General features: G+C 37.5%; 1 pseudogene; it reads left to right on the top strand.

The window, feature by feature from the left end:
- The first annotated feature begins 2832 nt into the window (after window positions 1–2832).
- Window positions 2833–24679, top strand: LOC139708035 (aqualysin-1-like; annotated as a pseudogene).
- Window positions 24680–26171: the final 1492 nt, after the last annotated feature.

Genomic DNA, 26171 nt, shown 5'->3' with positions numbered 1-26171 from the left:
AGCTATCGAAGCTAAATCTCACACTGTTGGAGTTTTTCTGGACCACTCCAAGGCGTTCGACACAATTGATCATGAAATATTACTGTACAAACTGTCTCATTACGGGATTCGTGGCAGCGCCTTGGAGTGGTTCAGAGATTACCTCACAAATCGATCACAATTTGTACACATTAATGATTCTGATTCAAGCACAGCAAATATAACGTGTGGTGTTCCACAAGGCTCCCTTTTGGGACCACTTCTTTTTATTGTGTACATAAATGATTTGCCCAGGTCGTCAGCACTCCTTTCTTTCCTCTTGTTTGCGGACGATTGGAGTCTTTTTTTGACGCACAAAAATCCTACTGAGTTACTTGATATGCTTAACTCTGAGTTGAATCACGTCAATGACTGGATTCAAAGTAACAAACTATCTCTAAATCTAAACAAAACTAATTTTATGGTGTTTAGTAATACAATCACTTGTTTACCTGGCTCAATTTCAATCACAGGAGTAAACTTACAACAGACAAATTCAGTTAAATTTCTTGGTCTTTTAATTGATTGTAAATTATCTTGGCAAGAACAAACAAATCATTTATGTAAGTTATTATCAAGAAATTTGGGTGTTATGCAGAAGCTTAAGCATGTTTTCCCCACATATATATTACGTACCTTATATTCGACTTTGTTATTGCCGTATCTTCATTATAGCATACTGGCCTGGGGGAATTGTTCCAAAATACGCCTGGAGTCTATCTTTAGAATACAAAAGCGAGCTGTAAGGATTATCAATTGTACCAATTATTTAGCACCGACAAGCCCTCTGTTCAAAAGTAATAACCTCTTAAAGATTTTTGATGTATATTCTTACTCCCTTGGGATATTTATGTACCAGTTAACTAAAGACGAATTACCTTATGCTTTCACTCCCATGTCTGTAAAAAATAAAGTTATACATTCCTACCCTACAAGACAGGAAAATTCATTTCACTTTTCTCCCGTGAGAACTGCATTTGCTCTTAAAACAATAGTACATACAGGTCCAACATTCTGGAATAGCCTTGACTCCGACATTATTGAATCGTTGTCATTGAACTGTTTTAAACGTAAACTAAAAAAATCCCTTGTGCAGGCTTATATCTAATAATACAACATGCAATTTTATTTGAACTCCCTCTTCTTTATCAGATTCGTTGTTTATCATATGTATTCCATGGTTGCCTTTTGTTTTTTTTTACTGAGTCATTTATGTCAAGGCTATTAATTGAATTAATGAATCATTATGTATCATGTGCGTTTTTGCGCATTCTTACAGTTACGTAACTGTGTTGCTCGGGTGACAAGGAGTCTTGTTAACGCGTTACAGGTGGCTACTTTGTATTTCGCTATGCTTTCGTATATTCTATTCCTTTCCTTTGCTCTTTTTGCTCTCTTTTCTTTTACGTCCCTTTCCTTCCTTTCATAGTTTTCGTTTCTAGGTTGTTCAAGAAGACCAACACTTTCATATATACAGGGACCTATACATTACAAGCTTTGCTTTTTAGTAGGTCCCCACATTTCATGTTTGTTAAATTGTCTTCTCTTGTATTTTTTGTAATTTACGACGCTATGCTCAATCTTATGTTCAATCGATCGTATCATGTTTGATGTTTTGAAATGTGGAACAATAAAATAAAATCAAATCAAATCAAGTTCGTAGCCTGGTCGATGGTCTTGTCCAAGATTTCTTTTTTTTTTTTACTTCGTATGAAACCCTCTCTTCTTAGGACCGCCGTACGAACATCGTCAGAACTACGCAAGATTTTGTAGGGTCGAGAGACAATATTCTAGAAGCCTTAAATTTTTACGATGACTGTAAGAACGCCTTAAGTCGTTCATAGAGCGCTCTTACGTCTTTCGTATAAGAATGTCTTACGAACGGAGATTGGTACGGCTTCGACTTTGTCAGGCGTTCGTAAGGGACTCGTAAGGCGTAGGTACACAATTTGTGCAACTGTTGAGATTTAGTGGGTAAAAATCCAAATGCGCGAAGTTCCAATCCTCACTCTGTTCTAGGTGTTCGACCAGAAAGCATCTCTTTAAAATATGGGACCGCTACAACCACTCGATCTTTTCTTCCTCCTCCTCCTCTACTTTCAAAAGCAGCTGCAGTTGTAGTCCCCTTGGTACTACTGCCATCTTGATGTATAAAACTTTCAACTGTTACAGAATATTCGACAGGACACGGCAGCGTCTTTTTAACAACCAGACAAAATGTAAAAAAAAAAAAAAAAAACATTCCAAAACCTTTTTACGAATGACTTGAGAAGGCCGTGAGTTGCACGTACGACCATCTTACGACCAAAAAAAAAAAAGACCGTAAGATGGCCGTAAGTCTGACGAAAGAATAACTCAAGGCATTCTTACGACAAACATACGAATTCTAGGGCCATTGTATAACTGAAAATCATTTCGTTTCTCTAAAAGGTATTAAGTTGTTCTTGCTAATTGAACTGCGTTCATACGTAAGAAGGACGAAAGAATCTGCTCCCCATCTACGAATCTTTGTACGAACTCCAGAATTCGTACGATCGGTGGCATTCGTACGAACGCATCACTCGTACCAACTTTTGTGACCGTGGCTTAACTCATGACAAAGAGCAGGGTGCATATAGCCCGGTGGAGCGGTCCCGTCTCACATCTAAACGGATCCCCCCCCCCCCCCCCCCTCACGAATAGCTATAGTACAGCTGGATATGGGGTATCCATCTTCTTAGATGGAAAATGAAACAAACAAACAAACAAACAAACAAACAACAACAAACAAAACCTCTCTCCGGTCTAACTTCTCTGCAGTGCAAAACACTCAAGATGCATGCCTTCATTGCTCTTCTCTTCGTGGCCGTGGCCTCGGCCGAACTGGCCCCTCTCTATCGGCAGAAGGAGCCCATCCCGGGAAAATACATCGTCAAAATTAAGGTAAGTGAGCGGTGACACTGGGCAGAAGTCTTTTTCTTTTAATGGTGTATGGTATCTTCTTTTTTTTCTGATATTCTGTGTGGGAATTCAGAAGACTTGCTCCGTTGATGTTGGTGTGCGATGAATTTGTGATAACTATTTGACTCCTCATTGGTTTGTACTTTTTTCTTTCTTTAAAGAGAATGTCCATTTTTTTCACTTGGCTGTTATAAACTTTATAATTATCACTTTCTTGTCCACCTTTTTTTCCTCTATCTGTGATCATGCAGTGATACTCAAAGTTGGTTTTCTTTTATTCACAGCATAATCCGGCTACACTGTACTTGATCCCAATCTTTGGGCTGAATTGGACATTCATTCATAAATGCAACATAAAAGAATTCAACTCTTTTCTTAAAAAGCTACCACTACAGAAATATCATACGGAAACAAACTTCACCAGACTTGAACATTTCACGATGGTAGCTAAGGGGCAGGGCCGCGCTACGTTTTTTCAAAGTGGAATGAATTATGATGACATTAATTTTGATCGTAAGGGAGTAAATGAGTCTACAGCCAGCACAGAGTCTCGTCAATTATCTACCACTGCATGTGATGTAATCATTTGACAGGGCGGCTATGATCTCGACATCGCTGCGTCATCAGTTCGAACTAGTGGAGGTCGAGTTGGTTCAATCTACAGACGTGTCGTTCACGGATTTGCTGTCGAACTTACGGACCGAGTTCTCGATCTTGTAAGAATTCACTTCTTCTTCTTCTTCTTCTTCTTCTTCTTCCTATTATTATTATTATTATTATTATTATTATTATTATCATTATTATTATCATTATTATTATCATTATCATTATTACTATTATTATTGTTGTTGTTATTACTATCATTATTATCAATACTATTATAATTATCATTATCATTACAATTATGCGAAGACAAAGCGATGACACAATTTTCGATGGCTAACGCTTGTTTTTCTGTGTATTCTTTCGTGTGTGTGTGTGTGTGTGTTTGTGCTTTTGTGTGCATTATTGTATCAGCCACATAGCATGTCGTCACAACAGTGGCTAAAGACACGTGATTTCCTTAAAAAAAAAAAGCAGTTTGAAATCTCACCGCTCTAATGCTCTTTTCTTTTCCATATCTGTTGTTGTTTTTTTAATGAATCATAATTAGAAATAAATCATTTAGGACCAATATTTTCCACTGTTGTGACTACTGTTAATTTATGACATCATTCGTGCATATACTTTATATTGTATTTGAAAAAAATGCCCTTATTCTGCAGACGAATGGAAGACAAATCGACAACTTGTACCGCTTTGAATCACATATTCTTTTTTTTTCATATTTGATAATGGAAATAAATGAACTGTTGAATTGAAAACTATTGAATTGAATTTGGCATTAGATCTGTTGGAACAGATCCAGGTGACCTTGATCGTGATTAATTTGTATCCTCCATTTTCAGAGTGTATGAGCATTATAAAACACAAGAACAATATTTACGACTCATTATATCTGTTTTCATAAAACTCTGTTACGGATAGACGACATGGGTTTGTTTCTAGCGAAAACGTAAACAAAGAACAAATGCTGGATTACTAAAAACATATTATATCAGAGTTATAGCTGCAAGCTATTAGTAATTATTAGTTGGCCTAATTTCGAACATATGGCTTCTGTTTTGCCAAAGTAAAATTCTGCGTGTTAATAAGTTTTTTTTTTGGTTTTTTTTTTTTGGTTTTCTTACAAAATAGTGCGTGCTTGTATGCAAAACAACCCACTCTTTGTAATTTCCATAAGAATGATTTGTAAATATTATTGCATACAGAAATGTTGGTGGCATGGCGTAAACCATAAAGAAATTTATCATATTTTATTTTCTTCTTTTGATTCTGACTTCAACTGCTATGTTAATTTAATTTCCCGGATCTATAGAATGTTTATAATTGACAATAACCGTAATTGCAATGTCTCTTTTTTGGATAGTTACGTACACCCGCACGTGCGCGCACACACACACACACACGCACACACACACACACACACACACACATGAGATATAAATTCCATTTGTCCATCTCTGTGTGTGTGTGTGTGGGTGTGTGTTTATTGTGTACTTGTGAGCTCATAGAAAAACAAAAGTATGCCTTCATAATTTTTCTTCGAAATTGCTCCGCAAAACTGCCCCATTACAGTTGTACGTAACATAATTATGTCGAAACCTTCACTGATGTGCAGGTGCGTCGACTTCCCGCCGTAGATTACATCGAGGAAGATGGCGTTGTCCGTGCTATGGGCGTTACGTGGGGTCTCGACCGTATCGACCAGACAGGCCTCCCCTTGAACGGTATCTACAGCCCTAGCACCCAAGGTGGTAAGTAGTTTTGTAGGGGTCATCCCACGAGACCGACACCCACGAGTCATACAGCCCACGTGTCATACAGCCCATGAATTCGACACTAGGCAAATAAGGCCCGTGAGTTCGACACTAGGTAAAAACAGCCCACGAGTTTGATATCACAACACGGGGCTAAATGTGTCGGTCTCGTCGGCTTGTGTTTGTTAAGTTTCGAGCTCATAGGCGGTATGACACGTGCGGGCTGTATAAATGATTCGTGGGTGTTGGTCTCGCGACGTGCACCCGTTTTCTTGGGTGTAGAGCACATTGCATAATCTGTGCATACACGTTGCACTTTGCATTTGGTTAAAAGATCACTGTTGCCTTTTTGGGGGCGGGACTTCCAATGGGTTTACGCCGTAAAAATGTATTACCCAGCCATAATACTTCCATATCTTTCCATGGTTGCAGGGATATAGTTTACAGTACCATCCGTCTTTTCTTTTGTCTTTTTCTCGTGCTTCTCGAGTTATCATTATTACTATTATCATTTGTTAATGCATCAGGGTTAGGTAATTTCGGCACCATATTAACGGTAAACTAGATCTCGTGTCGATAGAATTCTTGTTACATATTTTTTATCATAATGTTGGGGTGTTTGCTGAAGCAGTAAGGATAGTACGTGTAATACAATGATAGTACCTTACGTTCATGGCAATGCACGAATTTATAGGCGTTACAGTGGACTACCGGTATAACGAAGTCCTCGGGACCAGCAATTATTTTTTTCCGTTATATTGAAACCTCGTGATAACTGAACAAATAAAAAAATAACATACATAGAGGAGATGATGTTGCGACCTAAATTTTTACTTCCTTGTAACCGTAATTTCGTTATGACTGTATTCGCTATAACGGGAGTGCACTGTATTACAGTAAGAAGTGATAGAGTTTGTATACCCATTTATAACAAATTGGTTCATTCAGGATATCCCTGTTCTCGTAGGTTTTTCAGTCCAATCATTTCACTATCTTTTGATGCATGCTATTTCGTATGGCCAGCAATCATTAAATATGTATATGATATATATATATATATATATATATATATATATATATTCTATAAATATCATATTGTATATACATATATATATGGGTCAGAATTTTGAACGATGTACAATTGAGCCAAAACAAGTCAAAATTTAAAAAGGAGGAAATTCTCCAAGTCATTCATCTTACCTGAAAGAGTATAACTCAAGCTTTGATATGAACCCAATTATACTAGGATTTTCCAAGAGGAACAAGTTTTTATTCACCGCTGATGTTTACCATGTCCAGAGCAGCGAACGTCCGTGAGGAATAGTACTGCACATACATTTGAATACCATTTAACATTGTTTCCGAAGATCTGATTCAGTTCAAAATCCTAACGAAATATCTTAGGGGACATGTGTACGTGATTGCAGAATATTAAGCTTGTACTCTTAACCTTTACGTAATGGTAGACAACTGATGATTTAACTAAATTCGTCATTTCTGTGGAAATATTGCTCTTCCGCTAAACACTTTCTTAACTTTACGCGCATTTTACAGAAACTCAATATTTTCACCTCTTATTTCACTATCCCATACTTTAATCCTCACTCCCAAATAATGATATACCTTTTTTAGATGTATCTCATCTGGGCAGTCTCTATAACCCAACAAAGATAGCATAGTTTTCATCACGGAGGTTCGCATGTAGCTCACGGACGTTCGGAACAAACAAGATATTGAACAATGCAGCTCTCTTGAGTTGAAAACGCATTCTACTCACAACAAACAGCAATTTCATGTCGAGAACAAACTCCTCTGCAAAATCCTGAATAGATATTATCAATTCTCAATTATATAAGCTTGTTTATCTTCTTATACGGAGGAATCAAAGAAAACAGTTTTTCCATCTCTCGTAAATGAACGTACAAACGTACGTGTAATCTCAGTGACGTAGTCCATCCTTGAGAACGAATATATTTATCAAAATTTCGTTATCATGAAGTAAATATTCAGGTCCTAACCTTGTTATATAAAGTCTACAATGCAAAATTTGCTTTTTATATAACGAACATGATCACAGCTAAAATTATGACAAAGAATTAATATAGAAAAACAACAGAAATGTGCTCCGTTATAGAAATACGAAGTTTAGCTGGGGAGGGCAAATGAATACGTTAAGAAGAAATCCCTCTGTGTTTGCTCCTTGTGTTACACACTGTTACCGAGGAGAATTTGTGTTATTATATTAGTCAGAAATGATAATAGGTTCGATACTGCGAAGTTTCGTCATAACAAGACACAATAAGTCCATATAACTTGGATGGGTGTTTGTGACTTCGATATTATACAATATGGTTTGTTATAACAAACCTTTTGTACCGCGTCATTTCGGAGGTTCGTTATTCATACAGTTTGTCAATACGAAAATTGATAGAGTTCGTATAATTATGAAGCTTTTTTATTCGGTAAATGATAGGAATCTCCGAAGATTAACCGAAAGGCTTATTAATTGGAACATGAAAAATTATGTTCGCTTATCCAAATGTGGAGAAACAAGTTAACAACTAAAATCCTCCAATTTCAAAACCTCATAATAACCGTTTTCACCTAAAGGAATATCAGGCCCATTCCACTTTTAGAAGAACGGACCTAAAAATAATGATCCTTAATATCTAATTTTCGAAGAACATTTCAAACCCCCTGAATTAACTACAATTTTTTTTTTCCATTTTGGAATAACAAACCTTTGGACATCGGAGAAACGAATCTTTGGAAGGGCGAACGTATCAAACTGCGACCTTAAACCTATTCTTAATAATTACTTTTTTAACATGTGTTTTCAAAGTAAGCACAAAAGCACAAACAAATTGACGATCTCTCTGTCTCTTACCATGTAAAATGAAAAACGAAATCTTGGAAAAAATTACAAATGAATATTGCTTTTCATTGATGAGTATAAAACAACACCATGTGATGATAAGCGGAGGAATTGTTTGTTTTCATCAGCCAATAATTGTATACTGCATGATTTTTGTTTGCTTGTGACGGCATTTCGATGAATAAAAAACATAAACAAACAAACAAAAACTTCTCCAGAGGAATTTGGTATAACGGGAGTGCACTGGCAATTCTTTTCTCTGTGTGTTGGAGCTCGATCCCTTCTCTGTTTCTCAGTCATTTTCATTCAACTGCTTCCACGTCCTTTTGAAACTTTTCCGTTTCTTATTCAACACATGCTCATTACAGACTTCTTCCGTCATTATCCTGAATGTGATTGCGTAGCACTTTTCGGATTTGTTTTGGTTTGTTTTGTTTTGTTTTTGTTTTCAGTTTGGTCGCAGCATGTTCAGGCTATTGAGGGAATGAGAGAAAAATCGTCATGAAGAGAAAAATAAGAATGAATTAAGGCATTTAATATCATGACAATTACAGCGAACGTCCGTTATGGAGACCAAAACTGGATGTGTTCTGTTTGAGACGGCAGCTACCGTACTCAAAAGATAAACACTTAGAGCACCTGTCACTAAAAAGTGGCACTGATCCTCTTTCTCCTACTATGTAATCCACTGACTTATTCAACCAACGAACATCCGTGAAAAAAACGTTTTCCGTTTGTTATTACGGGTAAATTGAGTGCTGAACGCTATTCACTTTCGGGTATGAGCGGCTCGGTGATTTGGTAATATTTTCAACTAACATTAATCTTATGTGCAGTGATATATTTGTAATTGTCAGAAATTTTCTTTCTCGGACAGAACGTCCGTGAGCGAAACTTTCAGAACCTGTAACAGTACAAATTGTCTCCAGAACCTCATTAGAAAGAAATTTAAACGCACAGAAATTACAGATTACGCAAAATTCCATTTTCCTATAACTTTGTTTTAAGCATTTAGCTGTTTTTTGTATAATTAAAGGGAAAACAAGCGTAAAATTGTGAGTAAATTTTCAATTGTTTGTTCATCATGATCACATAACGCCTTAAAAATTCTGAAACTACTGCTCTAAACTCATTTTCTACTTTGTAAAACTTTATTTGTCGCTATTCGAGCCAAAAGTTTTAAAGAATACAGGACACTTTCGGGACAAGTTATCCCTATCGGAGGGATTGCATACGTCACGGACGTTCTCTGGAATTATCACGGACGTTCGTTCTACTACTAGGGTCATGTTCCAGGACGGATAACTAATCGGCAGAGAGTACCTAGCCTTCCTAACTCTTTCAAAAATTTGAAAATGTATTGTCAATGCAAATTATAAGAAATTTGACATCCTTACAACATATGTATTGCTCAGAGGGGGATCAGGAGGTGAATTTTCAGAGAAAATATTAATTATTTGCTTGGTTTTTGGTGAATTGCATGGTCCAAAAACTGCGGACGAACCTCAGTCCGCTCCAAAAATGGCATGCAGCCCTTCGGCTAGAGAGCCAAAGGTAAAATGCACCTTCGCCATCAAAGCAAGATGGTGTCCCACTCGAAAACGTTTTAATCATCACGGACGTTCTTTTTTTCTTGGAGGTTCGTCTAAAAATATAATTTCGGTTCCTATTTGACAAAGGATGGACCGAAACTCAAAACAAACATATTATCGTGTTGCTAGATCTTAGTTGATTACGACTCAGAACAATATCGCCAATAACGTTTCATGGGCTACGATTTTTATTAGAAAATAGCGTAGGCACGTCCGTGACGAAAACTCAGTATAATTTTGCATAAAAGAATATTACGTCCCATGTACAGCCAGCAGACGTACATTTTTTGCAGGATATGTTCATTAGGTGGAACACCAAATTTTCGTATACGTTACAGTTGGGACAAGAAAGTAGAATTTGCAGCAGCGATAGAAATAAAAGCATCACGGACGTTCGTCTGTTTAGGACTTTGATATTTTAATTGTTCTCTGTAATTTTATACGTGCTCATAAAGTTCTTATAATTTTGTGGTACATACCCATGATATGTCAGATCCAGAACATGGTCAGATATTAGATGCCACGTACCATTAAAAATGCACATCATTAGTTTGAAAAACAAAAATTTTTGTGAAAATAACGTTTTTACCGTATTTTTACGCTTTAAGTCCTTGTGAAATGAAAAATATCAGGCAAAAGTCAACCAAACCATATATTTCCTGAAAGGAAATTTACCAATCTTTGAGATGACATGAAAAAATCTGGTTTCTTAGATCATCCTGGCGTGTTCTAAGGGAAAGAATGTCATAAGGTACGAAAATTGGCAATTGTACATCGTTCAAAATTCTCACCCATATATATATATATATATATATATATATATATACATATCATATTATATATATATATATATATATATATATATATATATATATATATATTATATACTCAAAAATATAGAAAAGAAATACGCTGATTCTAGGCATGGTATATCTCAGATATGTGATGGCTATTTCAGCATTGAACCACTCCCTTCTTCGTAGAAAGTGGTAAAACACTGTCTTGTACGCTCAATCACTATTGAACCTCAACTTCAGATAACTTATTCCTGTTTCAATTCCTATTGAAAACCTATATTCCTATATTCAATTCCAAACAGGTGGCTCGGGTAGAACTGTATGGGTTATAGACACTGGCGTACGCGCCTCTCATAACGAGTTGGTACCCGCGCTGAGCAAGTGGAGAACTGCGCCGGCGATGGACAAAATGCAAGTAAACCCACTCGTGTTGATTATTCAAGATGTGAAACTGCTTTTAAATACAAAGCGGGACAGGAGGGGTTGACGCGAACGTGAGCTCAATTGACTTGAACCTTATGAAACAATCATTATAGTAAAAGTCAATGGTATTTTAATCACTCATCTACAAGACCTACCTCCCAGCTCCCTGGTTTGGTTTGGTTTTATTGTTGCACATACAACGTTCTGCAAATTACATGTAAACATAATAAAGATTTAAATGTGCACACTGTCAAATATATACAAATAAGATAATGAATTCATGGGAAATATGAAAAAATGTACTTAGAAAAAAAATGCTTGTATGGAGTAGATTCCTATCCTAGAATCTATGAATTGACTTGCTCATTAAGCGTTTTCACATCAGCCCGATAAAAATCCAAGCTCGAGATATTTTTCGCGATCGCAAATTAGTGCGCTATTTCATTTCCTATTCACATCAGCCCGAAGAGAATTAGCCCGAAATTTTTTCGAGCTAATTCGACAGCTGAGCATGCGCAAACAGTGTCGGGTATCAGTAGCGCGCACGCTTTCGGGTCACACACGCTAGGCATGATGGAATGCATCGCGCTAATTTCTTGAGGCGATTTCCACATTATCAAATAGCGCGCTAGTTCGCTATGTTATCCCGCTATTTCAGAAATTTCCCGAGCTGAACTCTAGAAGTTTTCTCGATCAGAGCAATACAATTAGCGCGCTAATTTGTGTTCACATTATCAAATAGCGCGCTATTTCGTGATCGGGTTAATTTCCCAAGTCAGAAAATATCGCGCTATTTCGAATAATCGGGCTGATGTGAAAACGCCTAATTATTCATAGTTACAGTATGACGAATGACAAATCATGAAGTGTGAAACGCATGTGTCGAAAAGTAGAACAAAATTAATATCCAGGGGAGAGCGGGGTGAGTTGGGACGCGGGTCAAGTGGGACACGTTTTCTGAATCAAAAAACTGTTCAACCAATCAGCGATTGGCAATATCTACAATAAGCCCCTAGCAACCATGCATCACACTAAGAGAGCCATGCAGTTCGGCAAATTCTAAGTAAGTAGGGGAGAGCGGGGTGAGTTGGGACGCGGGTCAAATGGGACACGTCCTCTGAATCAAAAACTGTTCAACCAATCAGCGATTGGCTAATATCTACAATAAGTCCCTAGCAACCATACATCACATTAAGAAAGCCATGCAGTTCGGCAAATTCTAAGTGGTCATAAATTGCTATTGAAAATTTTCCCCCAAATATGATTTTTTTTTTAAATCAGGTTAATTAACCTGTTGTCTTTGTATTCATGATTTCAAGGGCACAATTGAAGCTGGTGGTGAGCCTTATTGATATGCAACTAATATAACTTGTTTTTGACAAATGCCTGCATGGTTACTGAGCAGTTGTACATATCTATGTATATGCCATGTGAGGGACAGTTGGGACAACGTGTCCCATTTGTCCCTCATAATAGCATTACATGTAAAACAGTTCAGATTTTCAAACATGTTGTTCAAACTTGTTTTGTTGAAATAAAGATCATTTTAAAGCATGTTTGACTGTTTTCATTACCAATGTTTCATTACGCCTTCAAACTTTGACTTTTCCGACATGTTTATAGGATGTCACACTTTACCCCACTTTACCAACACCGTCCCATTTCTCCCTTGCCGTTGTCCCACTTTACCCACGGGTGGGTCAACTTCTCCCCCAAAATAAGGTTTTTTCTTTTCATTAACTGCAGAAAATTGAGAACAGTGCCACCCCCAGTTTATAGCTCTTTATGTAACCTACCATATGAACCTTCATGCAAGCCCGCAAGGAAATGTAATCATCTCTTTTATAAAAAGATATCAGAAGAAAATCGGCGAACTTGAAATAATGTCCCACTTCTCCCCGCTCTCCCCTACAAATTGCTATCGAAAATTTTCCCCAAAATATGATATATATATTTTTTAAATCAGGTTAATTAACCTGTTGTCTTTGTATTCATGATTTCAAGGGCACAATTTAAGGTGGTGGTGAGCCTTATTAATATGCAACTAATATAACTTGTTTTTGACAAATGCCTGCATGGTTACTGAGTAGTCCTACTATGTAGGCCTATGTATGTCATGTGAGGGACAGTTGGGACAGCGTGTCCCATTTGTCCCTCATAATACCGTTACATGTATTTGGAATTCATACAAAACAAACAGACACCTTAAGATGAAAGCTAAATCAAACAATATTCATTACCCAAATTCACAGTTGATGGACTCTGAAAAAAAAATGCAAAGACCAATAAAGGTGTATACAGTTCAGGAAACAAAAGCAGTTCAGATTTTCAAACATGTTGTTCAAACTTGTTTTGTTGAAATAAAGATCATTTTAAAGCATGTTTGACTGTTTTCATTACCAATGTTTCATTACGCCTTCCAACTTTGAAATTTCTATAAGATGTCCCACTTTACCCTCACCGTCCCATTTCTCCCTTGCCAAAGTCCCACTTGACCCACGGGTGGGGTCAATTTCTCCCCCAAAATAAGGTTTTGTTTTTTTCTTTTCATTAACTGCAGAAAATTGAGAACAGCGCCAGCTGAGAAATTGAAATTGAAATTGAGATTGAAATTGAAATTGAAATTGAAATTGAGAACAGAGCCAGCTTATGGCTCTTTATGTAACCTACCATACAAACCTTCATGCAAGCCCGAAAGGAAATGTAATCATCTCTTCTATAAAAAGATATAAGAAGAAAATTGGCGAACTTGAAATTATGTCCCACTTCTCCCCGCTCTCCCCCATTACATTTATATAATAGATATCGCACCGCTTTGACGAACAATCACATTATTTTTTTTTTCACATGTAGAAATATGATAGATCGATAAACATATTATTCTTTGCATGATGTGTACTTTTCTGGATTGATGGACTGAGGGATGGCGGTTGCACTTTGTAAGAGCCTAGTTTCACCATGGACCTACTACAGATATGGACTATGAACGGAGGTCTTTCTTTGATCCAATGTTCACCACCGCCACCTGATTATGTGCATCTAAAGCGGGGTTCCCACTATCGTGCGATCCATTGCGAACGCCACGATTGGACATTCGTAACTGATCGTGGAAAATTTGTTGAACTCGTCTGAAATTTCACGTTTGGATACGAGGTTATGCGAGTCAATACGTGTTGGTACGCTTGGATGCGATATGGTCACGATTAGTCTATTTCAAGCGATACGATCTGTCACGATCTGGTCTGCCGTTCAAATACGATCCGACAGGATTGTCCTGATTGAGTTCACGATTGGTACCGATCTAACATGACCATTACGATGAGGATCCCCGATCTGGTACGTGCAGCAACGTACTGATACGTTCCAATACGAATACCGCGAACCAATACGGGCTGCTGAGATAAGATACGATATCTTTTACGATCGGGATCAGAAGCGACCCCCATTTAAGGCGCGATTGGACCCGAATGGGAATATTATAGTCCGGCTGACGATGGATTTCATTGTTTCCCTTAAATTATGCAGAGTGATTAGGCCTATTAATTATATCCACAACCATTGATGATGGCAAGGCTGACAGGTTGACGATGATGACAACGTAACGTTTGCTGTATTGCTAATGACGATTATGTTATCAGAGAGAAAGCAGCACCCAGGCCAGTCATAACCTCAGATATTCCCTCGTCTAATATTAAACGTAAAGAAATTAATAGATTATTAAATCGACATGCTCATCCTCCCCCCTCACAAAAAAGAATGAAATAACGAACCCAAATACATAAGATCAGATGATTACCCGTCTTCCCCAGAAAAAAAAAACCCAGCAAGACAAAATGACCTTTCTCTCCAATATATGAAGAAAATAATTACATGATGAAATGGAAGCTAAGAAAGAGGATGGGATCATTTTGAATGTTATGTAAGATAGTATTATGTGTTATATACGCTTGATATAAGAAAGTTGGCCGAATGGATAGTATTGCTTATGACATGTGTTCGATTTCACATTCGCAAAGTGTATGTATCATATGCCTTTTTATTTCAAAATGTCTTTATCTCATGGGTTATTAAAAGTTTGGTTTATTCGGCTTGATTTAAGTGTTTTACTTAACAATGTTTAACATAACTGATACACACACATAACAGAAAAGTGACTCCCTAATCAAAATGATGTCACTTTTTAACAAAAAAAGGAGGTTTTACGCAAAATTATTTCGCTGGGGTATATTGCTACATTACTAACTGTGAAAAATAATAAGAGTGATCTTCATTGTCATAATCATACGGGTGATCTCACATCCACGACAATGGTCACCTTTACATTTGCAGTAATAATGAGAGTTGAAAATAACCATTTGTCTAAAATTATGCTCTACCAAACATACAAAAAAAAAAGACATTGAAAAGTGTCAAAATAGATGTAATGGGGTCAAACGATGGCTGATGAAACAACAACTCTTAATTACTATGTACAATACACAAACAGCAGGATACTGCACCCCCCCCCCAAAAAAAAAAAAAAAAATCTGTAATATACTTTTAAAAATTAACCATTTGCCTTTGATATGTACCCATTTAAGCACGATTCATTAAACTATTCTCATCTTTGTACTGACGTTAGTCAATACGTGCAGACATACAATTGCCATTTTATTTTTGCTCATTTTTTGTTTTCGTTACAAAATTTAAAAAGTTATCCCATATCCTGTTTTGTGTATCTGTATAATGATAATAACAACTCATTAATGAAAACATCATTAACATAATGTATGAAAACATCTAAAATCTGTAATACAACTTTCATTTTATGAAATCATTAAAAAATGATTTTGATAATGTACCTTAAGAATTACGACAATTAAACCCCACACTGTCATACAATTTACCATTTGGAAATAATAATCTAAAGATGCAGGCTACCACCTATCAGAATACAAAATAAATTAATTTATGAGTAATAAGGGCAAATGGGCAAAAAATAATTATAATAATAAGCGGAAGTGAAGTGAAAAAGTCGATCCCGATCAACACGATTAAGAAGCACGATTAGAAGAGATTTGCTGCGTTTGGATACGATCCCAGACGATGTGATGCGATGATCACGATCAAAAACTAATCGTGTTAATCGTAGAAAATTTTTGAACCGTCCAAAATTTTCCTACGATTAACGCGATTGCCACGATTGACCTTAAGATCTGATACAATCTGATAAGACCATCACGCTTGCTGCACGATTAAGACCACGATTTCAATCGTGGCGCCAATCGTGATAGTGGGAACCCCGCTTAAATGAGTACATTCAGACGTTTGGACAATGACGATTGTATAATCGTGCATCGTCACCGAGAAAAGAACCGTTTCCCTCATTTCGGTCCTATTTGGCTGAGGTGTCTTTTCAGACTCAACTGCCCTTGAATAAACACCAATGATGGGGAGCAGCAAACCTCAAACAAAGATAAATTTTGCGTCACGAGGTTGATAATTACTCAAGCGGACACTGCGGCCACTCATGTAACGCCCCTGAATGTCGAGACAAGCATGTCGTCTTAACTGTTACTGTCCATGTTTACTCTGAAACAATGTGCGACAAATAGGGAAAAATAGATTACAAAGCACAGTAAACCTGCCTAATATTATTGTTTGCTTTTTCTTGTAAAGTACTTGTATTTCGCAAATGAAATTGCTTTAGCGATGATTTGGCAATATACACTACAACAACACATGCATTTTTCTTGATTTAAGAGAGTTATTATCTTCTGCGCATGTTCTCTTTGGTAAAATCTTCAAAGTTTTATTTATTTATTTTTTTTAATTGATCAGGAGGACTGCAATGGGCACGGGACTCACTGCGCTGGTACGGTAGGCTCCAGCACCTACGGAGTTGCCCCAAGCGTCACCATCAAAGGAATCAAAGTTCTGGGATGTGAAGGAACTGGAGCCACGTCTGGTGTTATAGACGGTAAATAAACCAAATCTTCCATAATTCAGCAACATAATAGTGTCGAACTATCTTTACAATGTTTTCAATCATCCTTCCGATAGAATGATTCTCCCAATGTATTACTCGATTTACAGATTATGCTTACCAAATCATTCCCCCCCCCCCAATTCTAATATTAATTGGTTTATTGTAAATTGTTATAGTTTAGAATATGATTTTTTTTTTTTGAGGGGGGGGGGGAAGGGGATAATATTAGTTGGTTTTGTTCTCCTCTATAAAGCTCCCAACTCTGTACACTGCAGTATACTATCTCTTTTCTTCCTTTTTTCTTTTCTCTTCTCTCTACTTTTCCTATTCGGGTACCCCCTTATTCTTGTCTATTATTCTCGGTGTTGTCGTGTTATATGCACCTTGTATCGACCTTTCCGGTCAAATGACGTTGAAAATACTTGAAAATATTACGTTATCTGTTCTATGTGTTTATATGTTTTCTGAGAGAGAAAGAGAGAGGGAGAGAAAAAAAAATGCTACAAGCCGTAATATGTAAGGGCTATTGTCCAAGTCAAGTGATTTGCTTATCGATAAATGCCTCTACCACCAGAATACTTTAAGATATGCCGTGAAATATATCACGTGCGTATCATTCACATTATCATATATTTGTAATGATAACTCTTGTTTATGTTTTCATTCGTTGTGAATATTTCTAATATTATCATGTACTGATCTTTTTTATATTTCATATCATTTTCATACCTTAAAAAAGTGGCGAAATAAAACTTACTGAAACTGAAACTGAAAAAATAGTTTGAGTCTCTTGTTTTGAAACTTACAATCCATCAGTCGAAGTATTGACTTTATATTCTCTCCGTTCTCCGTTCTTACACCACTCGCCAGTTATCACGTGGTCCCCGCACCTGTACCCGTAATGGTGATAGGGCCTTTTCTGTTATTTCCCCACTTCTTTGGAATAAACTCCCTCTTTACATTCTTATCTGTTTACACAACCTTAATTCTGTTGTTGTTGTTGCTGTCGTTGTATCATAATATGTACGTAATGCTGTATTTTACTTTTATGTTATACTTTCTTTTTTTTTTCTTTTTCCGGATTGATGCTCTTAGAAACATCAGTACATGTATTAAGCGCTATATATATAAATATTATTCATTATCATTATTATTATATATTTGGACGTTCAGGTTACTTAACATGAGATTCTGACTTTGAAACCAAATCAATGGGACACACAAAAAAAAAACAACAACAACCACATTAAAATGAGCCAGCATACGCAACTTTCCAGTTTCATATCCAATTTCCAATTTTGAAAAATAGTAATGCCAGGTGAAACCATTTTTACTATTAATAATGTTTTACCGATATTGCTACATCACTTGGCTTCTCTGTATTTTCTTAAGAATATTTGTTTCAGGGTTGTTGGGTTTCATTTTGTTTTTGTTTTTTCAATCATTTTCCGTCAGTCAAAACAGATATCTGTCCTATATTCCCTATATCTGATTTTTATCCTGGGACCTACAACTAAGCAAGCTATATTTTGTCATTTTGGTGTCGTATGATTGCATTTTTTTCCTGTGTCATTTTCAAGAAATATATGAAAATAAATTGAAATTGAAATTGAAATAAAGAAGAGCCCACAGATCTTCGAAAGCACCTGCAGTCTTGACGAATACCCCGCCAAAACAAAACAAAGCAAAATAAAGCAAAGCAAAATTGTCATCTGCTGGTCCACTTTATAATGATTACCAATTCCTGCTAGAATTCGCTCACCTGCCTGCCTGAAGGCAAAAGAAAAATAACAGTAATAGAAATATTAAAAAAAAAATCGTGAGATGTTATGCGTAGTGTTGAGGGAGTGTCGTTATCATGAAAGTAAATCGCCACAAACTGAAACGCTCTCTCAATAGGGGTCGACTACGTAACGAAAAACGGCAATTCGTACGATATTGCTTCCATGTCTCTCGGCGGAGGAACGTCCATTATGATGGACAACGCAGTTGAAGATATGATGGCTAAAAACATTTTCGCCGTCGTCGCTGCTGGCAATGAGAATACAGATGCATGCAACGGCTCGCCTGCTCGGGTTTCTGACGTAAGTACACCAGAATTAAAGGACAAGTTCACCCAATTAGCTGTGTGGATTGAGTAGACACACCTGTGAACGTTTGTGGAAAATCGGCAGTCCTTTCAAAAGTTATACATCTTTAAAAGTTTCAGTGCCGCCATCGCTGGATGAGGAGACGACTACAGTTTGGGATGTCACTGTACTGCGATGATTGCAGGACAACGATTTATAAAGAACATGATATAAACAAAATTCAATACGTTTTCGTATACTTTTTCAGAAAGCACGGTGAACAATATTATCCTTAACATATGTCAGTAACAAATCGGGGTAGTGTGTACTCTTCGTAATAAAAGAAATTTTGTGGAATTCTTTTCATATTTTCTATATCGTTGTACATACGTGACATCACAAACTCACTAGTAGTCTTCTCATCCAGCAATGGCTGCACAGAAACTTTTAACAACTGTTACGGGAGGTTAACTTTGGCCTAACGAACCATCATAACCACCAAAATACCCAGACTCTCAAACAAGGTGTTTGGTCGATCTCGGTCATCTTGTCGAACTCCTTTATTTACATATTCCTCCGCGGAACGATAAAGTGCCCAGAAATGATAATACAATGCACATGTATCCATAACACTTCCCCCCTAAAAGAGTGCATTTAACGTTTTAACACAAATGGACTCTTACCTTGGCACAATATTTTGGAACAGTACAGTATTGTACATTCCTCTTCCAATTCACTCTTATAAATCCATGAGTCTACCATGGTTGCATTATCATAAGAACACATAAAAAAAGTATGCTATGGCTATATCATCATCACAACCTGTGATAAAACATGTACGACTTTAGTACCATTCAACATGTGCCAGTCTTACACTCTCGTAAGTTACTGCTGCTTGTGAGTTACAGCATACTGGAATTGCATGTAGTTGTGCAACACTGAATACTGCGATGTTAACTTTCTCAACACCTTAACCTTTATGCAATCATGTCATGCATACAGTACAAACGATACACTTGTACCAAAATCATGTGGTTTCCTCGTTAGAACACACATGCAACATAAGTCAATTTTTACACTGTCATTATCAAATGATTAACCTGTGTACAACGATTATTTAATCACGTCATCTCTTCCACAAGCAACTGCATATAATCCAACTGTTGTAATCATATTACAACCTAAAACCAAAACATCATATTCCATATGTGACTTGCATATACCTGTAGACGTTGTGTCAGCATCTATTGAAATGTCCAGATATCAACAAATGTCATATACCCTAGCTCTCATTGAATCGTTATGCCATTCTCATAATGTTGCTGACAGTAATTGCTAGTAGTTGCGCCCTATGCCCCCATCCCTCAATTTCCAAAGCGAAAGATAAATATAGCTACAAACGGGAGTTTTGGGACTGTAAAATGTCAAAATTTTCAAGCTCGCTCGCTTCGCTCGCTCGCATTGAATCGTTATGCCACTCTCCTAATGTTGCTGCCAGTAATTGCCAGCAGTTGCGCCCGATACCCCCCCCCCCCCTTAATTTCCAAAGCAAAAGGTATAGTTACAAACGGGAGTTTGGGGACTGTAACATGTCAAAATTTTCAAGCTCGCTCGCTTCGCTCGCTCGCATTGAATCGTTATGCCACTCTCCTAACGTTGCTGCCAGTAATTGCCAGCAGTTGCGCCCGATGCCCCCCTTAATTTCCAAAGCGAAAGATATTCAACTACAAACGGGAGTTTTTGAACTGTAAAATGTCAAAATTCTCAAGCTCGCTCGCTTTGCTCGCTCGCATTGAATCGTTATGCCATTCTCCTAATGTTGCTGCCAGTAATTGCCAGCAGTTGCGCCCGATGCGCCGCCTCATTAATTTCCAAAGTGACAGATATAGCTAGAAACTCCAGTTTTGGGACTGTAGAATGTCAAAATTTTCAAGCTTGCTTGCTTCGCTCGCTCGCATTGAATCGTTATGCCATTCTCCTAATGTTGCTGCCAATAATTGCCAGCAGTTGCGCCCGATGCGCCCCCACTTATTTCCAAAGCGAAATATATAGCTACAATTAAAACTCCAGTTTTGGAACTGTAGAATATCAAAATTTTCAAGCTCGCTCGCTTCGCTCGCTCGCATTTTATTGTTATGCCATTCACCTTATGTTGCTGACAGTATATAATTTGTCGATTGTTTCACACCGTCATTCCATAATCCATGTAAGGAAAACTTTACATATATATATATATATATATATATATATATGTATATATAAATGTATATGTATGTGTATATATAATTATGTTTCTGAAAACTTGCCTGTCAACATACAAAACACCAAGAGTATGACCTACCTAACAAAGCATCAAATGAACCTGAATGAGATATCCCCGATGATAACCTGTGTGTATACCTGTATGCATCCCTGTATAACACAGTTCGCTTAAATACATACCTGTTGGTATTCTCATAGCTCATGGTCGGACATCCGGGTATTTTGCGTGTCACAGGGTCATGGATAGCGGTGGAGTGAAAACAAACAGTCGCGTGAGCCTGGAGTGGTAACGCTGTACGTGTTTTCTGCCGGGGCGCCCCCCCCCCCCCCCCCCCCCGCGAGCATAGCGCTAGCGCAAGCTGTACTACTGTAGCTGTGCGGGCGGCAGGATTAGGCCCTAGGCCTACCCTAAATTAGGCCCTACCCTAAGCCTACTACAGTACTAACGTTACGCCTGTAGACCTACCTGAAGTTTCTATGAGGTACTAAGTAAGCGTAGATATCGGGGTAGGGCCTACTCAAAGAGGTTCTACTGCACATCTGGCCATTTTGTCGGGTCGTTGATCCAGAGTCCTGCCGCGATTTCATACGGGCACAGGTCCAGTCCGACTGCCTTCAACTTGGCAAAATACCGGGACCGATCGATCGACAGGATCTAGATTATTAGAATATTGCTGGCAAGACATGATGCATGATGCATGAATGATGGCACAAATGACAAAATGAATAATGAAATGTAAAAACAGTCCCCATGTATGCGTAGAGTTGCACATAAATTATACGCGTCGCACATGCACAGCATGCAGTATGCGCATTATGCAGGCTTTAGCGCTAAAAATTGCAAGCTGTTTGTTTTCACTCCAGTCAACCGGAAGTGACGTGTAGCCGACCGCAAGAATATTGGATCAACTGTGAAATACTGGACACCTTCGCCAAGGCAATGATTGAACTACTTGTATAACAATGAGCAAAAGCTATGTACATGTATAACTATATAATTTCTGTACCTAATACAGTATACATGCTAATTAAATCCGAAAGGCAACATCCAATAAACTTAGGGTGTATGCCACAACAAATTTAACCAATACCTGTACATGTACATTACTCGATACATAAAATTCTCTATCCAAACAGCAACACTACCTGTTTGAAGTTATTTTACCAACAACTCATATTCTTGACAACTGTTGATGGCCAGCGTAACTTAAAACAGCCTTCATAATGTCTTCTTTTGGAGAGTGACTCAAGCACAATTATAGTTTGCTGTGTTTCCTTATTAACACAAACATGTCTGAAGATACTTCCCTGTTGTTATTTACACATTCAAAGTGCCATTCATGCTGTTGGCATCACAATTATAGTGTATGCAAGATACATACATATACATGACGTACACACACTGTCCTGTGTACTTGCAAAACAAATTACACCTGTTTAAAGTGTTCAAAACATAAAATACATTTGCACAATTGTTGCATCTGGCAACAAGACAAAATATCGAGATGTCTCAATTAAGCACGGGAGAGTGTGTCCGCGACAATGTTTTCCTTTCCGCGAATGTACCTAATGTCAAGGTTATACTCCTGTAGGATTAAACTCCATCGCATCAGTCTCTGGTTTTTGTTTCTCATTCTGTTGACGAATGTCAGTGGGTTGTGATCAGTCCACACAACAACGGGTTGAGTTGTGCTGCCCACGTAGACATCAAAATGGCTGAGCGAAAGAATTAACGCTAGGGTCTCCTTCTCAACGGTAGAATACCTCCGCTGGTGCGCGTTAAATTTCTTTGAGAAGTAGCAGACCGGTCGGTTCACTCCATCGTCATCAGCTTGCATCAACACGGTGCCTGCTCCGACATCGCTGGCATCGACAGCTAGGCTGAAGCCTTTTGTGAAGTTCGGCGCTGCCAACACAGGACCACTCGACATGATTGCCTTCACTTGGTCAAACGCAGACTGGCATGCGGCTGACCACTGGAACTTCACGCTCTTCCACAGGATTCCTCCGCGGAACGATAAAGTGCCCAGAAATCATAATACAATACACATGTATCCATAACACAACTGTTTAACTATTCATAACTTTTGAATGGATTGTCAGATTTTCCTCAAACTTTCACTGATGTCTTCAACTAATATTGCTGTATTCACATATGTTTGGGTGAACGTGTCCTTTAATTGTGCTCTTTTCATCATGACTGAGGAACGAAATCTAAAATGCATGCGTTTTGATTATTTGAAATTGTAGGATTTGTATGACCACCGTTTCATTGATATACATCATAACCCACCAGTGATTGGTGAATAGACACAGTGCGTGCGTACTATGTGATGCGTACATCTTAAAATACATTGACTCTTATAACGTGAATTGATATCATTTGAGTAAGAACGTGGGGGTGGAGGTCCTTCCAACATCTTGTCTGGAATACCCATCTGGTCAGATACTTTTCTGTGAAATATGTAGAAATACCATATCAATTTCTTGACTCACTCGTACAAAGGCAATCACCGTGGGAGCCACCAATGACGAAGACGGCCGCTGGTACTGGAATCCCTGGCAAGGCTCCAACTACGGCTCCTGCGTCGATATCTTCGCTCCTGGTGAGGATATCACCTCCACTTGGTACACAAGCGACAGAGCCACCAGCACCATCTCCCGAACGTCCATGGCGACCCCCCACGTTGCAGGTACGTTAGGGATATGGTGTTTATTCTATAGTGACTCATATATATGGTAAGATATTTTTAGTTTTTAATATTATTTTGCAGCACGTATTGCTTAATGTAGTTAAATTAATTTTACTGTCGTACCATTTTAAAATGAAAAAAGCAAAGTATATAAAGCAATGAATAATTAATAATTTCGTGATAGAATTATTTCCCGACTCTGATGGCGAATGCAAATCATTTCATATATAAAGTTAAATCCGGGCGGTATATAATAATGAGACGAAGGAAACATGTAATGACGTAAAACGCCTTGCTTGGGATCAAAATAGTACTTGTAAGTCAACGGTTCTTTTATTTGTTTGTTTATACGCTTGAATTTAGTTTTAAAAAATTGTGACACAAAATGAACGTACTCAGTGCATGGACATGACAAAATACAAATGTAGGGCCTACTGCTTATAAAAAGGTAAGCTGTGAGTGCAATATGTCTGAGTGCATTTATCATGATTCATTCGCTTACTACTAAAGCTGTAGACTAATGGTGAACATAATTTGTTTAATATATGGGTCTCTTAAATCTACAGGTGCGCTTGCACTGATCGGCGGACGGAACTCTTGGAACACTATCTTGGGTCAAGCAACTGAGGGCAAGCTTTCAAACATCGAGAGCGGTTCTCCAAACAAACTGCTCTACGTCTAAGGTGACTAGAAAACTAATTTGTATAATTCTTTGCATCCTGCACTATCCGACTCCGTAGCCAGTTTAACCTTAGCAATTAATGATAAAATCGAAATATTCCCCACATATGCACTGAATATCAGTTCAAAGAAAATAAATATAAACGGTCATTGTGTTTTGGAATGCCTCGAAAGGGACATTTGTCGAATTAGTTCCAAAATACAAGTAAAATAGGGCAACGTTGATTCTCTCAAAATCTACCAAACGATAAAATTTGAGTGATATGATTATGTATTATTTCAAGGAAAATAGTGCAAGGATCTTAGACACACATGAAATTGTACAGGTTGGACAATACAAGTAGGATTTTCCACGAGCCTATAAGCTTCTGGTTTAATCACTTAATTGTCCATTGATTGTATACTACTTAAAAAGAAGAAATATCATTTAACTCAAAAGATATTAATGATATTCCTGTGTGATGCGGAAGAAGAAAGCGTCAGGAGATAGAGAGATAAAAAATAAGAGACGAAGAGAAATGAAGACGACAGGAAAGATGACGGAAAAGAATTAAGCAAGAAGAGAGTACTTGTAGAAAATAAAACGGGATGTGCACTTTGTGGGTGACGTTAGCTATTCCGAAGATTCGTTATTCCGAAACAGAAATTCCCTATACATAGACGTTCATCATTCCAATCATTTATGGCGTCATTCCGAATATTCGTATTTCTGTAGCTGAAGTAAGGTTTGTTAATCCGGAAATGAAAGAAAGAAAGTTATTTCGAAGTTTCGTTGATCCGAAAATGAAATAAGGTTCGTTAATCCGAAAATATAAAGACATCAGGTATACTAACAAACCTCCGGAATTACGATTTTTTTTCTTTTTCGAAATAACGAACATTCGGATTAATGCCCCTTAATATCATTATCGAATTAACGAATTCACTTTAATCTCGAATTAACGAGCCTTCGGAATTATACTGTAACCTGTCCAGCTGTCACACATATTTTGATTAACTTTCACTTATCTCTCCTTCATCCGCACTATGAAAAAAAAACCTGTGTGGGGAAAACATCGCAAGTAACTTCGAAAATATAACTAAGAACATTTCAAAGTCACAAAGTCTTTAAAGGGATCGTATAGTTTTGGTTGAGACTTAACTTCAGGTTTTTATCATTTTTTGGTGAGATAGTAAGAAACCTCTTATGAAATATAAAAGGAGCATGAAATTCCATGAGGATTTCAACGTTTATTTGATGAAATGATCAATGATTTTTTGAAATGGCTGAGATATCCAAAACAGAGTGATCTAATAAAGTGTGGGACCCACATTTTTTTACGATCGTTTTGTTTTACTTTGTTTTTGGATGCTTCAGCTATTCAATACCCGATTTTCATCAAATAAACTTTGAATTCCTCTTAAAATGGTATGCTCTGTACTATTTTATTAAGTGTTTTCTTGGTATCTCGCAAAAAAAGTTAAAGCCCAATTTTCATCTCCACCAATACTGT

The sequence above is a fragment of the Diadema antillarum genome, unplaced genomic scaffold (assembly GCF_040938485.1).
Source record: "Diadema antillarum isolate AM-2024a unplaced genomic scaffold, OU_Dant_1.0 seq00001294_RagTag, whole genome shotgun sequence".
Taxonomy (NCBI): domain Eukaryota; kingdom Metazoa; phylum Echinodermata; class Echinoidea; order Diadematoida; family Diadematidae; genus Diadema; species Diadema antillarum.
This window is presented reverse-complemented; position numbering and strand designations above follow the sequence as displayed.